Raw genomic sequence first — 12,989 nt, forward strand, 5'->3', positions numbered from 1 at the left:
CGAGGAAGACCAATCGGCTTAAGGTCAGGAACAAAGTCAACACAAAACTCAATTACCTCCTCATTTCCATAGCCCTTGGCGATGCTTCCTTCTGGCCTAGCACGGTTACGAACATATTTCTTTAATACTCCCATGAACCTCTCGAAGGGGAACATATTGTGTAGAAATACAGGACCGAGAACGAAAATCTCTTCGACTAGGTGAACCAGGAGGTGCGTCATAATATTGAAGAAGGATGGCGGGAACACCAACTCGAAACTGACAAGACATTGGATCACATCGTTCTGTAACCGTGGTAGAACTTCTGGATTGATTACCTTCTGAGAGATTGCATTGAGGAATGCACATAGCTTCACAATGGCTACTCGAACATTTTCCGGCAGGAGCCCCCTCAAAGCAATCGGAAGCAATTGCGTCATAATCACGTGGCAGTTGTGAGACTTCAGGTTTTGGAACTTTTTCTCCGCCATGTTTATTATTCCCTTTATATTGGACGAGAATCCAGACGGTACCTTCATACTGCTCAGGCATTCAAAAAAGATGACCTTCTCTTCTTTGGTCAGAGCGTAGCTGGCACGACCTTGAAACCATTCCGGATGCCGGTCATCAGGGTCTTTCAAACGTTGCTGGTCCTGCCGTGCTTCCTTTGTATCATTTGTCTTCCCATACACGCCCAAGAAGCTTAGGAGGTTCATGCAAATATTCTTCGTAACGTGCATCACGTCGATTGCAGAGCGGACATCTAGGACTTTCCAATATTCTAGCTCCCAGAATATAGATTTCTTCTTCCACATGGCTGCGTGCCCGTCAGCTCCCTTCGGAACTGATTGTCCGCCAGGACCCTTTCCAAAGATGACTTTCAAATCCTTGACCATATCAAATACCTTAGCACCAGTGCGTTCCGCAGGCTTCGGCCGGTGATCTGCCTTGCCGTTGTAATGCTTGCCTTTCTTTCTTACTGGATGAATTTTCGGAAGAAATCGACGATGCCCAAGGTACACGTTCTTCTTAAAATTTGGCAAATGTACACTTTCAGTCTCATGTAAGCAGTGCGTGCATGCATTGTATCCCTTATTTGACAGTCCCGAAAGGTTACTAAGAGCAGGCCAATCGTTGATGGTTACGAAAAGCAACGCTCGTAGGTCAAATTCCTCTTGTTTGTGCTCATCCCACACACGGACACCACCCCACAGCTGTAAAAGTTCATCAACTAATGGCCTTAGGTACACATCGATGTCGTTGCCGGGTTGCTTCGGACCTTGGATGAGCACTGGCATCATAATGAACTTCCGCTTCATGCACAACCAAGGAGGAAGGTTGTAGATGCATAGAGTCACGGGCCAGGTGCTATGGCTGGAGCTCTGCTCGCCAAAAGGATTCATGCCATCCGTACTTAGAGCAAATCTTATGTTCCTTGCGTCAGCTGCAAAATCTTTGAACCATCTGTCGATCTTTCTCCATTGCGTTCCATCTACGGTGTGTCTCAACTCCCCGTCCGACTTACGGTCCTCTTTGTGCCATCGCAACAACTTGGCATGCTCTTTGTTCCTGAACAGACGTTTCAACCGTGGTATTATAGGAGCATACCACATCACCTTGGCGGGAACCCTCTTCCTGGGTTTCTGGCCCTCAACATCGTCACCAGGGTCATCGCCTCTGATCTTATAACGCAATGCAGTGCATACCGAGCATTCATTCAAATTCTCGTATTCACCGCGGTAGAGGATGCAGTCGTTGATGCATGCATGTATCTTCAGAACCTCTAAACCTAGAGGGCAGACAACCTTCTTTGCTTCGTACGTACTGGCGGGCAACTCGTTATCCTTTGGAAACATATTCTTCAACATTTTCAGCAAGTTTTCAAATGCCGAGTCAGCTACACCTGCCTCTGCCTTCCATTTCAGCAAATCCAGTGTGCAGCCTAGCTTTTTCAGACCATCATCGCATCCGGGGTACAGCGCCTTTCTGTGATCCTCTAACATGCGATCCAAATTCTCCCTCTCCTTTTCAGTTTCGCAGCGTCTCCGTGCATCAGCAATGGTCCGACCAAGATCATCAACGGGATCATCACGTGCCTCTTCTTCACCTTCCCCTTCACCTTCAGCATCCTCCATGAAAGTATCACCGAAATGAGCAAGATAGCTTTCATCGATGAAATCATCCCCTTCTTCATCTTCTTCCATTATAACCCCTCTTTCTCCATGCTTGGTCCAACAATTATAGCTTGGCATGAAACCGTGCCGAAGCAGATGCATGTGAACATCTCTTGAGGAAGAGTAACCCTTCTGATTCTTACAGATAACACATGGACAGATAACAAAACCCCCATGCTTGTTCGCATTAGCCACTACGAGGAAATCTTTCAAACCCGTAGTGAACTCGCCGGAGAGTCGGTTACCGTACATCCATTGCCGATTCATCTGCATTATTATAATATAAAATATATAATTAACCATCATGCATTTGTTAAACTAACTAGCTACAAACAATATAAATTAAACAATGAACTGCACACATGCATATTTTATCAATGACACATCAAAGGTTCATCAAGTTGCTAACCGCGATCGAGGAGTGTGGCTCCAACACTTCATGTCATGTTTGTTTCATACTCTTGGGGCATTTCATCAAACACCTTATGTGCATAAGAGGAACCAAAAGCAAACCTACACCCACTTGTGAAGAGAATGGCTCCAAATGGCTAAGTGTTGGCTGCTGGATGGGTATATATAGGGGAGGGGCTTTAGTTGCGGTTGGCCTGGCAAACCGTGACTAAAGGTGCCCGAAGGCCTTTAGTCGCGGTTGTCCTGGCCAACCGCGACTAAAGACCCTCACGTGCGCCAGCTGGCCACCGAGCGCCCTGGGCCCAGGCCTTTGGTCGCGGTTCACCTCCAGAACCGCGACTAAAGGTCCCATTAGTCGCGGTTCCTACAGCTTCGCGACTTATGGGGCTGGACGGAAGCCTGTTTTTCCACCAGTGCCGGTAGGTGAGAGCTAGGCCGGCAATACGAGGCCACGCATGCACGCCTTTGACTCCAGAATGGTCGATGCTGGCAACGACCTCGCCAGGTCTAGCGCCAGATCATCATTCATCCAACCCTAAATTAGTCTACTTGACCAGTTACAGCACACAAGTAGACTAGACACTAAACAATTCTTCTAGTTGTGTGACTTTTCCTCCAAGAGACCAATAGAGAAGGTGGGCATGAGATGCTTAATTTTGTTTACTTAAGTGAAGTGATTGAATGATAGATTTTCCATTATGAATTCCAGACTGGTGTGAAAGCGTTCACTTTACCCCCGAATTTATTTTTTCTTAGAACACTCTCTATTATTTTATTTTAGGCAGCATGCAGTCTCTGCTGGTTCAGTGTGAAAACAGCTTTGATTCTGCTTTTGGACGTAGGCTGTGCCTTGTGCTGACTTGACGCACACGCGCATGCATGTGTTCATGCGTGCATTCACCACATTGTCACTGGATTAACCAAGTGATTGTGCAGTACTTTTCTATCCAAATATAGAGACTTCGCTTCAATTGGAGAGATACTTTTACTCCCATCACAAAACTGCAGAGATTCCTCTCGCAGTCGGCTCAGAGATTGGTATAACTTTTTTTTTTTATTTTTCTTGCGAGAAAGCTTCGTATAAACTTGTTGACAAAGATAGTTGTTGCACATGTCGCGCAATATCGATTCAGGTAACCAGTCCTTTCAACCCACATACGACATGGGTCTGCTCCATGTGTCATGTGTGTCTTGGCCCACCAACTAGGCCCAACCGAAGAGCAACATAGACCCTCATACATAGGTCATCATAAGTCTGCTAACACCAATGTTTCTAGCCAACCAACCATGACCGATTACCCGTCATCAAGATTTATTCCGGACATCTGAACTCTTATATCAATTGTTACGCAATCCTAGGTCCGCTAACTAGCGTTTCGGACTCATATGCATGATGAGCCTGCTCAATAAGATCTTCGCCCAACAACTAGCTCCAACAGGGGAGCAACACAGGCCTATATCAGGGCTTGGGCCCTCTTTTGTCCCAAAAGATTAGTATGATAGGAGGAGACACCCTCGTCCTTATAAATCGTGCTTTGTCTCTTCCCACAATTGATGTAGGACTAAACCTAACAAATATGTTAACTATATTGCACCACTACTAGGACTACCAATTAATGTGCTTATATATGTATGGATATTTAACTGAAATTTAAGTACAAAATATTATGATGGCTAATCTATATTGCTTTGAGTAAAATCCAATTTTAGCAAGATATACAATCCGGCATAATAACAAATTTCAGGTGACATTTTAAACTAGATTTTGCATGTTGACCCAACTGAACTACATTTGCACTATTCTGTTATGATGGACCAGCTTGTGAAGGTGACGAAGCGACGTCTACGGGTCGGATCCTTCTAATCTAAGTTTCTCTTCAACGGCGACGGTTGTTGTTCGGTGCACTGGTCCTTTTGTGTCTTGGCCCACCAACGATTATCCTTGTTAGTAATTTTCTTCTTGAGTACTAGTACAAAAGAATCTTCTGCCTCTTGCTAATCGCCTCCCTCTCTGTGGTGCACAGCCACTTGCCCATGTCGATCGCCAGCATTGTGTATGGATAGGAGGAAAGCCGACGAAGCCGAATTGACCTATCTTATCTTTCAATGCCATGTTTCCAGTCTCGCTTATGGCAAATTATTCTGATGATATTGTCATTTTCATTGCACAAAAATCTGACAGGAACGCCATTTTCATGGCCCATATGTATACACGAGCTACACAGGTGTGCATGTGTTCAAGAGCGAACACATTCACCGCACTGTCACTGGATTAATTAAGTGCATTTTACTGGAGTACTTTATCTAAAGACTTTGCTTCACTCGGAGAGATACTTTCACTCCCGTCACAAAACAGCGTAGGTTCCTCCGCCGATCTGATCAGAGCTTGGTGTAACTAAGTTTGCTGAGAAAGGAGAAAGAAAGTTGGACACGGAGTACATAGTCAAAAAAAAAAAGTTGAACACGGAGTATATGCTCTCGAGCTCATATGCTTTTGGATGAGCAGTGAATTCACAAAAATGATAACAAACTTAAAAAAAATTAGCAAACATTAGGAATGTTTTGGGTGGTTGCAAAGTTTCATCATGAAATCACATTCACGGAAGTCAAAGAAAAAGCATAAATCAATGATCCAAAAATTGTACTTTCGAACGCACTTTGGAGCATCGATTTTTTAGCGACGACTTTCATGGATGTGATTTCATGATGATATTGTGTAAGGGCTTCTCCAACCGTAACCCGGAAATTTCCTCCCGCATCCATCCGCGGACAGGGGAGGCCAATCCACGGACACAGATGAGGGAGGCAGCCATCCAATCATAGCAGCATACATTTTCACAACAACTCGAATCAACCGGGCGAAATTTGATCAAACCAGATGAATTTTGATATAAACACGGTGGATTTCATTGAAACTAGGATAATTTGTACATTAAACCTGACGATATTTCATCCAGTGAACTAAAAACCTAAAAATAAAACCCTAAACTATCATATACTTCACGGTGATCTCGTAAGCCATGTCGGGCTGGCCAGCGGCTCCCCCTCTGTCATCGTGACCCGACCCGGCATCGGAGCCGTCGTCATCAGGCTTGGGGCGGCGGAAGGTGGTGGCGTCGCGGCAACGCTTCCCGGCGGCCGTCTGACGCTCGCAGATGATCCTCTCCGCCTCCTCCTACGCCGTGCACAATGTCGCCGCGGCCACCGAGGGTGTGGGTTGTGGGAATGGGCGGCGGTCGTTGGAGGATGCATCATTGGCGACGGCGATCTCTGCGAGGGACATTTCCTCGCCGTACCTGGCCATCTCGCCGTCGAGGTGGCGAGACGGGCTTGGCCGTCTCCGATGTCATCACGGAGCGGTCCAGGGCCCAAACGTATGCCAGGTCCGGGTCAGCCAGGATGTGTGGTGGCGGAACGCATGAGTCCATGAACTTTGATCGTCACGAGGCGTTGCGGTTGTACCACTGGCGCTGCTCCCGGTCGGCGTACTCCTGCGCCGTCATGGCGCTTCGGGACTATGACGAAGAGCCGCACCTGTCGAGGTAGTGCAAAATGCTACTGCGCGCCTTGGGCAGGGGCTGCGCGCGGCAAGCGGTGCTCCTCCTTCACGACGCGTCGGGGCGGCGCCGAGAGCTGCTCCTCCTTGACGCACCGGGGCGGCGCCGAGAGCCACTCTTCCTTCATGTTGCCTCTTATTTGGATGCCACGGCTGCGTAGCGGCGGAGAGTGTGGAAGGGATGCTGTCTCCGGCTTCACGGGGAGGAGCGGCCCCAGGGGCGGAGCCGAGCCGTTTATGTGGACGACGGAGCGACGGAGCATCAGCTCCATCTACTCCTCAAATTTCACGTCGATGCCGGCATAGACCTGGCCCAGCCTTCAAGCGGCGGCTTCCGAGAGGTCACATCGGTCGGCGCCGCCCTCCCTCCCTCCGGTCACATCGCGACATCAATGCCGGCCCCCACATACTCTTGCCCAACATGAATGCGGCGCGGTAAGCAGCGCGTGCATCGGAAGGAAAGAGCGGGATGGACGGGTGACAGGTTTTGGTGGGTTAGGGCGGTCAGAAGCGGGCGTGGGATCGGTCGGACTCCCAAAAACCTCCCCGGATTTGTCTTTGGTTTGCGTGAGAAATCACGTCCAGACCGCTATGTGGACCGATACAGGACCATGTTGGATGGCTTCTGCGGTCCGGACCGTTCCGAGAGGTTTAATTGTTAGCGTTGAAGATGCCCTAAGCACTCCAAACATACCTTACTATTTGCCACAAAAAAGTCAGAATATTTTGAATTTATTTCTATTTTTTTACGTTCATAGCATGAGCATTTGGGCTCGAGCTGAGAAATGAACTTTCGCTTATGCGGTCACTTCCTTGTGGGACCACTGGCAGCCTTCGGCCCATTGGTCAAGCAAAATATAAAAATAAAATGCAGCACAGACTTGTTTCTTTTAAAGCAGTACAGCCTTTTGAAGGTAGTACAAAAGATCAAAAACATTGTTTTGAGCTGGTTCAGAGTGAAATTTACACTCTAGTCTTAGCCTAAAATAACAAGGATGGAAGTTTTCGCATCCGTAAGAGGCAGGTTAGGCCATGTTCGTAATCTCTCTGCTCCTTCACTCCGCGGTGTTGGCGAAGCTCAATCTTCGCAGCTCCGTTAAAGTGAGGTCTGCTTCGGGAGCAGAGTTAAGAGAGCGGAGAGGAAATAGAAGTCGTCTTTTTCACGAATCTTTGGCAGCGCAGGTGCGTGTACTGTTTTTGATGGGCCAGATTTAGGGTCCTGTTGGTGATGGCATAGCTATGCAGGAAGCACACGGCAAGGAACATTCTGCGCGCGCCCTCGGCTGACTGTTCCGGCGGCTGGCCAGTGGGAAGTTCCTATTCCTTCCCTTTCATTCCTTCTGTCCATTTGTTTTCGCAATGCCGATGAGACCCATATTTAATCATGGGTCAGCGCGGCGTGCACCGGACGGGATAGAATTCGTTGGTTTGTTGGGACCATCACCCACCCAGCGTCTCTGGTGAAAATGAACAAAACTAGCCTTTTTTTGAAACTTGAACACAAAATAACCCTAATTTAGAAAAAAAAATCCCAAACTGGCCCCTTTTTGGGCGTCATACTAGATAGCATGACGCCCTGGGCTAAGGCGCTATGGTAGCGGCATGTTATATGGCGCTCCAGGTTAGGGTGTCATGCCAAATAGCATGGCGCCTTAACCTCATGCAGAAGGACCAATTTTGTGAAATATTTTCAAATTAGGGTCATTTCGTGTTGAAGTTTCGAAGAAGGCCAGTTTCGTCCATTTTCAGGCGTCTCTGACCCGTTCGTTACTTGGCGTGGTCACCTCACCTGAGGTTCCTGCCTGACCATGATTCTGAGTCCCTAACCTGATATGACATGCTGAAATATGGTCGCCGGATTAACCAAGTGAGAGCCTCTACAACCGCGATAAGCAAATCCGACCCCTCAAACGCCCGCAGGCGCGCCGGGTTCGTCCGCGGACACTGACCGTTCATGCCTTAAATATTTGATTCTACAACCGGACCCCTCAAAATAGAAATCTCAAATCCATGTTATTACAGGCAACGTGAAACCTAATCTAACCAGAGCTCGCCCGTTTCTGCCGTGGCCATGTCCGGCGATCGGCTGCGCTTCTCAGAGTGTTGGTCCGGCTGCCGGCAAGATAGAGCAGGGCATCGGACACAAGTCGGCTCACGGGACTCAAGGCGCCAACGTTTCCCGTGCCCTACTCTTCCTCGTCGGAGCCCGTAACCCGAGCGGTGCTGGTGGACGTCTGATCAATGACAGATCCGTCCTGGGATGAGATGACGACGTCCACCACGATGTAGTTGCGGCGCCCAAACTGATGCACCATACGGTCGCCGGAGAATGCGACTCCGCCTTGCGGACGTCCACCGCCGCGAGGGCTGCTGCCACCTCCCGCACTCGGTGCCTAGCACGGCGGGCACGCCGTGCCATGTTCTCGTCAGATCAGGCCCATGGTGTGTCCCGATGGTCGGCACGCTAATGGAGGGGTAGCGCGCCCACCACCACGTACGGACACCAGACGAACCACACTGCCTCCGGCGAGGCACCTACGGTTGGCCTAGCGCCGGATCCATGCGCCATTTGGGTGGACGCAATGGATTCGACGAAAAGAGTCGGAGCGCTGCCGTGCACGGGCCTCCTCCCAGGCGCGGCGGAGCGCAAGCCGGATGGCCATCTCCTCCTTGGGACCGCGTGGGATGAGATCGGGATCGACGGATCTAGAGTTGAAGGACTCGGATCCGCTACCCGTCATGCCGAAGACGAGTTTGGGTAGCTAAAGGGAGTGCAGGGGAGTGAAGGGAGTGAAGTGAAGTGGCTAACGGGTGGGGAGGAATATATGTGGGGCCGGATCCGATGTCGTGGGTGTGCGCGGAGGCGCCCTGGCGCCCCCATATCCGCCCCATATTTGGGCTGGATATGAAGGGTGCCGGTCACCCCGGATGTTTGAGGCGCTCGTCTGGGTCCAAATTTTACAACCGAACAATGACCGGGCGGCCTGCCCAGAGATGTAAGGCGAGTTTGAGCTGCCCAGCTGTAAATGACCTGAGTGAATGTTTAGTTCCTTCTTCTTAACCGTTGAGGTCATAGCCAGCTCCCCGACCATCTATCTATCTACTCCCTTTGTTTTCACAAATATAAAATGATCTGTTTGTTTTCAAAAATCAAATATATGTATTTATGTTTTAGTGTGTTTGTTCACTCATTTAATTTATATGTAAATTTAAGCAGGGAGAGCAACCAACGACCATGACAGAAAAAACCATATTTCACGAAAAAAATACTTTCTTTGTTTCATAATAAAAGAACGTTTTTCAAACTATTTTAGCATAAATAACGTTCTTATAATATAAAAGGAAAAGAGCAGAAGACAGAGAAGAAGCATTTTTCCTTCTTCCTTGTGACCACGGCGGAGCGGAGTCCCAGAGGTGGTACCCAATCTAGCTAGCTATTCTCAGATAGATTTGCTCACTGTGACCATACGTGGCAACATCATCGATCGACTGTGCGCGTGCGGCGCTCGACGCCTCTTTGGTAACTGTCGTCACACCGCCACATATGCTCACTCGATGTCGATTTTTGTGGCAGTATTTTCTTCATTTCGAGCTGAATATTTTGACAAGCTGGTCGATCGATCTGATAACAAGGACGTCGTTTTCACCGCGGAAAATCCAAATATATACAGTACACGTGACAGGTGTCCATTTTTCTTCTCCCTTCCTTAGAACGTGACGTGAGAGGTATTACTCTACGCGCGGTTGCTTTCGACCGACCGGTCCACGTCCCCGGTCCTTTTTTTGCCTGCCCGTAGATGACCGTCTCGGTCGCTACTAGGAAGCCCACGCACGGCGGCAATTCCCTCTTCTCTACTCGGTTCTGACCATTCCATTTTTCTCCTTGCTACTCGGCCATTCCCTCTTCTCAGATCACAGGCATGCGCCGCTGCATAGTCGCCAGGACAGGTGGGTTCATGAAGTGGTTTCTGACTGAACTTTGGTCACCAAGTAGAGCGTTTACTGTCGTCAGACTAACTCTGAACCCGGCTGTCATCATTCGGATGGCACGCGTTCAATTACGTGTGACGGCCGTTGCTGCTTCAGTACGAAGCAGACCAAATGGTGAACGCATTTTCAGTCAGTCCCCACAAACAAATACAGAAAGTGAATGGCCGCATGCAGAGGAAGCACGGCTTGGAGAGATCTCGTAGTTGGGGCTCCATGGACGTGGCAGGACGCCCGACGTGCACCGGCCGGCCGTGCAGCGTGTAATTCCTTATCAGCACAACTGGTTAATTTCATCACATCGTATGGAATTTAATTAAGACGCACGATGCGGGGTAGGTCTCTAAAGATGGAATAATCTTCTCCCCGCCTAACCCCTGTCCATGTCGTGCTTCTAGCGTCATCGGAGGGTTTTGGGAAATTTGTCTCCGGCAGATCTCGCGAGATTCGGTCAGCGTTTTTTCCCCGGTGGATTCACATGAATCCGGTCTTTATTCGTGTGTCTACATGTTGGATCTTCCGATCTAAACTTCTCCTCAACGGTTGCGGTTAATATTCTAGTGCGCTAATCCTATAGGATCTTAAAACGATGACTTCCTGACTGTCTACTATAATCAGTTTTGTTCGGTTCTAGGGAGGAAGGAGCGATGACAGCGGCGCGCCTTCGGTTCATTCCAGTGCTTGTAGTCGGCGCTAGGTGGTATACGGATCTGAATTTGATTTTTATTATTTCTGGTATTCATTGTCTTATCATGATTGATAATGAATAGATTGAAAGTTTTCTTGAAAAAAAATATTAAGACACACGATGCGTGCATGCAGGTTCGTCGAGGCGGTGGCGCCAGTCTTCCCCAGGGATGCCTGGAGATCCGTGTGGCAATCACCCGAAAAGTAAAAAAAAAGCGTGTGCCACATGACGTAGAATGACCTGAAGAAACATGGCGCGTCAAGTTTAAGAGAGAAGGTATCAGATGTGGGTGTCTCTTTCTAATCTCATGCAGTGCCCACGCGCACAGGCCACATGTATAAGCATATATACTTGTCACGCCATTGTTCCCACGAAAGCATTATATATGTTCCATATTGCTAATACCAACAATAATCCATACATACATAATATAGTACTACTAATCAAGCTAAGCATGAATGCATAATGGAATATGTTTTACGAGATATCATTGTTACGCTTAATGAGAACGTTTTAGTGCCTGCCGGTAGGTGAGAGCTAGCCCGGCAATACGAGGACATGCATGCACGCGTTTGACTCCAAAATGGCCGGCGCTGGCAACGACCTCGCCAGCTCTAGCGCCAAATCATCATATCCAAACCTAAATTTGTTTACTTAGCTACCAGTTCCAGCACACAATCAGATACTAAAAAAATCACTAGACACTAAAGAATTCTCCTGGTTCTGTGACTTTTTCCTCCAGGAGACAAATAGAGAAGGATGGGAGGAGATATGCTTAGTTTTATTTACTCTAATGATTGATTGATCGAATTTTTTTCATTATTGCATTTATCATTGTTTTATATTTTGCTTTTATATTGGTGAGAAAGTGTTTAATTACGGCTTTGTATTTTTAGGTTATTTTATATTGGCCAACATACATGTTTTGGTGGTTATATGACACTATAAAATAATGGGCAGATTCTGCTTTTGCACGTAGACTTGCCTTGTGCTGACCAGACGCGCACACGCATGCATGTGTTCATGCCTGCATTCACCACACTGTCACTGGATTAACCAAGTGATTGTGCGGTACTCTTTCTATCTAATAAAGACTTTGCTTCATTGAGAGAGATACTTTCACTCCCATCACTAAACAGCACAGATTCTTCTCGCGATCGCCTCAGAGCTTGGTAGTATAACTTAGTGGACAAAGACAGGTGTTCCACATCTACGAAATAACTTCAATCATATCGCACCACTACTAAGGCCACAAATTAACGTGCATGTTCTTTACGTATGAATATTCTATTGAATTTTCATAAAAAAGAAAATTGTGAAAATATTGCGATGGTGAATTTCACGATGTTATGTTGTGTTTTGGAATTCCTGTTTTAGCAAGATATATATTGCCATATACCAACAAGTTTCCAGTGGCACTTTTAACTAGATTTTGCAAACAATTCATCTCTATGGACTACATCTGCAGCATTCTGAGGACGATATGTATAGTAGGTTCCCGTTGGTGAGGGTATTAAACCCATTAAAAGGCGCTAGAATGGTGGCCAACCAGCTACGCCATGTGATGCATGCTGGTTGAACACGGTGAGAAAGTATTTTTTTTAGAGATTTTAAAATGGTAGGGAGACTTTCGAGAAAAGTTTTTTAGGCTTTTTCTTTTTCCTTTTAAAATGATTGTGATGTTCACGTGATGTAAGAATGTTTTTTAAATTTTTTGATATGATGATGTGGTGCGCATAGCTTCGTCTAGCTAGCTATGCTGAGATAGATTTGCTCACTGTGACCATACATGCCAACATCATCGATCCACTGTGCGGTGCTCGACGCCACTTCGGTGACTGTCATACCACCACATATCACTACTAGGAAAACACTTATAGATAAAAGTTTACCAGTAGCGCTTGTTTATGACCCCCCGCTACTAGTAGTTAGTAGTAGCGCGCTATATTGACCCATGCTACTAGTAATATTTACTAGTAGCGCGTGGCCCAATAAAACACGCTACTACTAAATATCTCCAACCATATCTCACGGACATGCTATAGTAGTAGCGCGGGTTGTAAACCTGCGCTACTACTAAGTGAATAGCTGTAGCGCTGATAAAACACCCCACTCTAGTAGTACTAAGCTTGTCACTCCACCCGCACCACCCACCCCACCAACAACTGTCTCACTCCACTCCCACACCACCCAC

General features: G+C 47.5%; 1 pseudogene; it reads right to left on the bottom strand.

Annotated features, from left to right (window-relative positions):
- The window catches only part of LOC119334101, a 110,678-nt pseudogene extending 104,810 nt beyond the window's left edge, over positions 1–5,868 (bottom strand).
- Positions 5,869–12,989: the final 7,121 nt, after the last annotated feature.

Source organism: Triticum dicoccoides, chromosome 7A, assembly GCF_002162155.2.
Source record: "Triticum dicoccoides isolate Atlit2015 ecotype Zavitan chromosome 7A, WEW_v2.0, whole genome shotgun sequence".
Lineage (NCBI taxonomy): Eukaryota > Viridiplantae > Streptophyta > Magnoliopsida > Poales > Poaceae > Triticum > Triticum dicoccoides.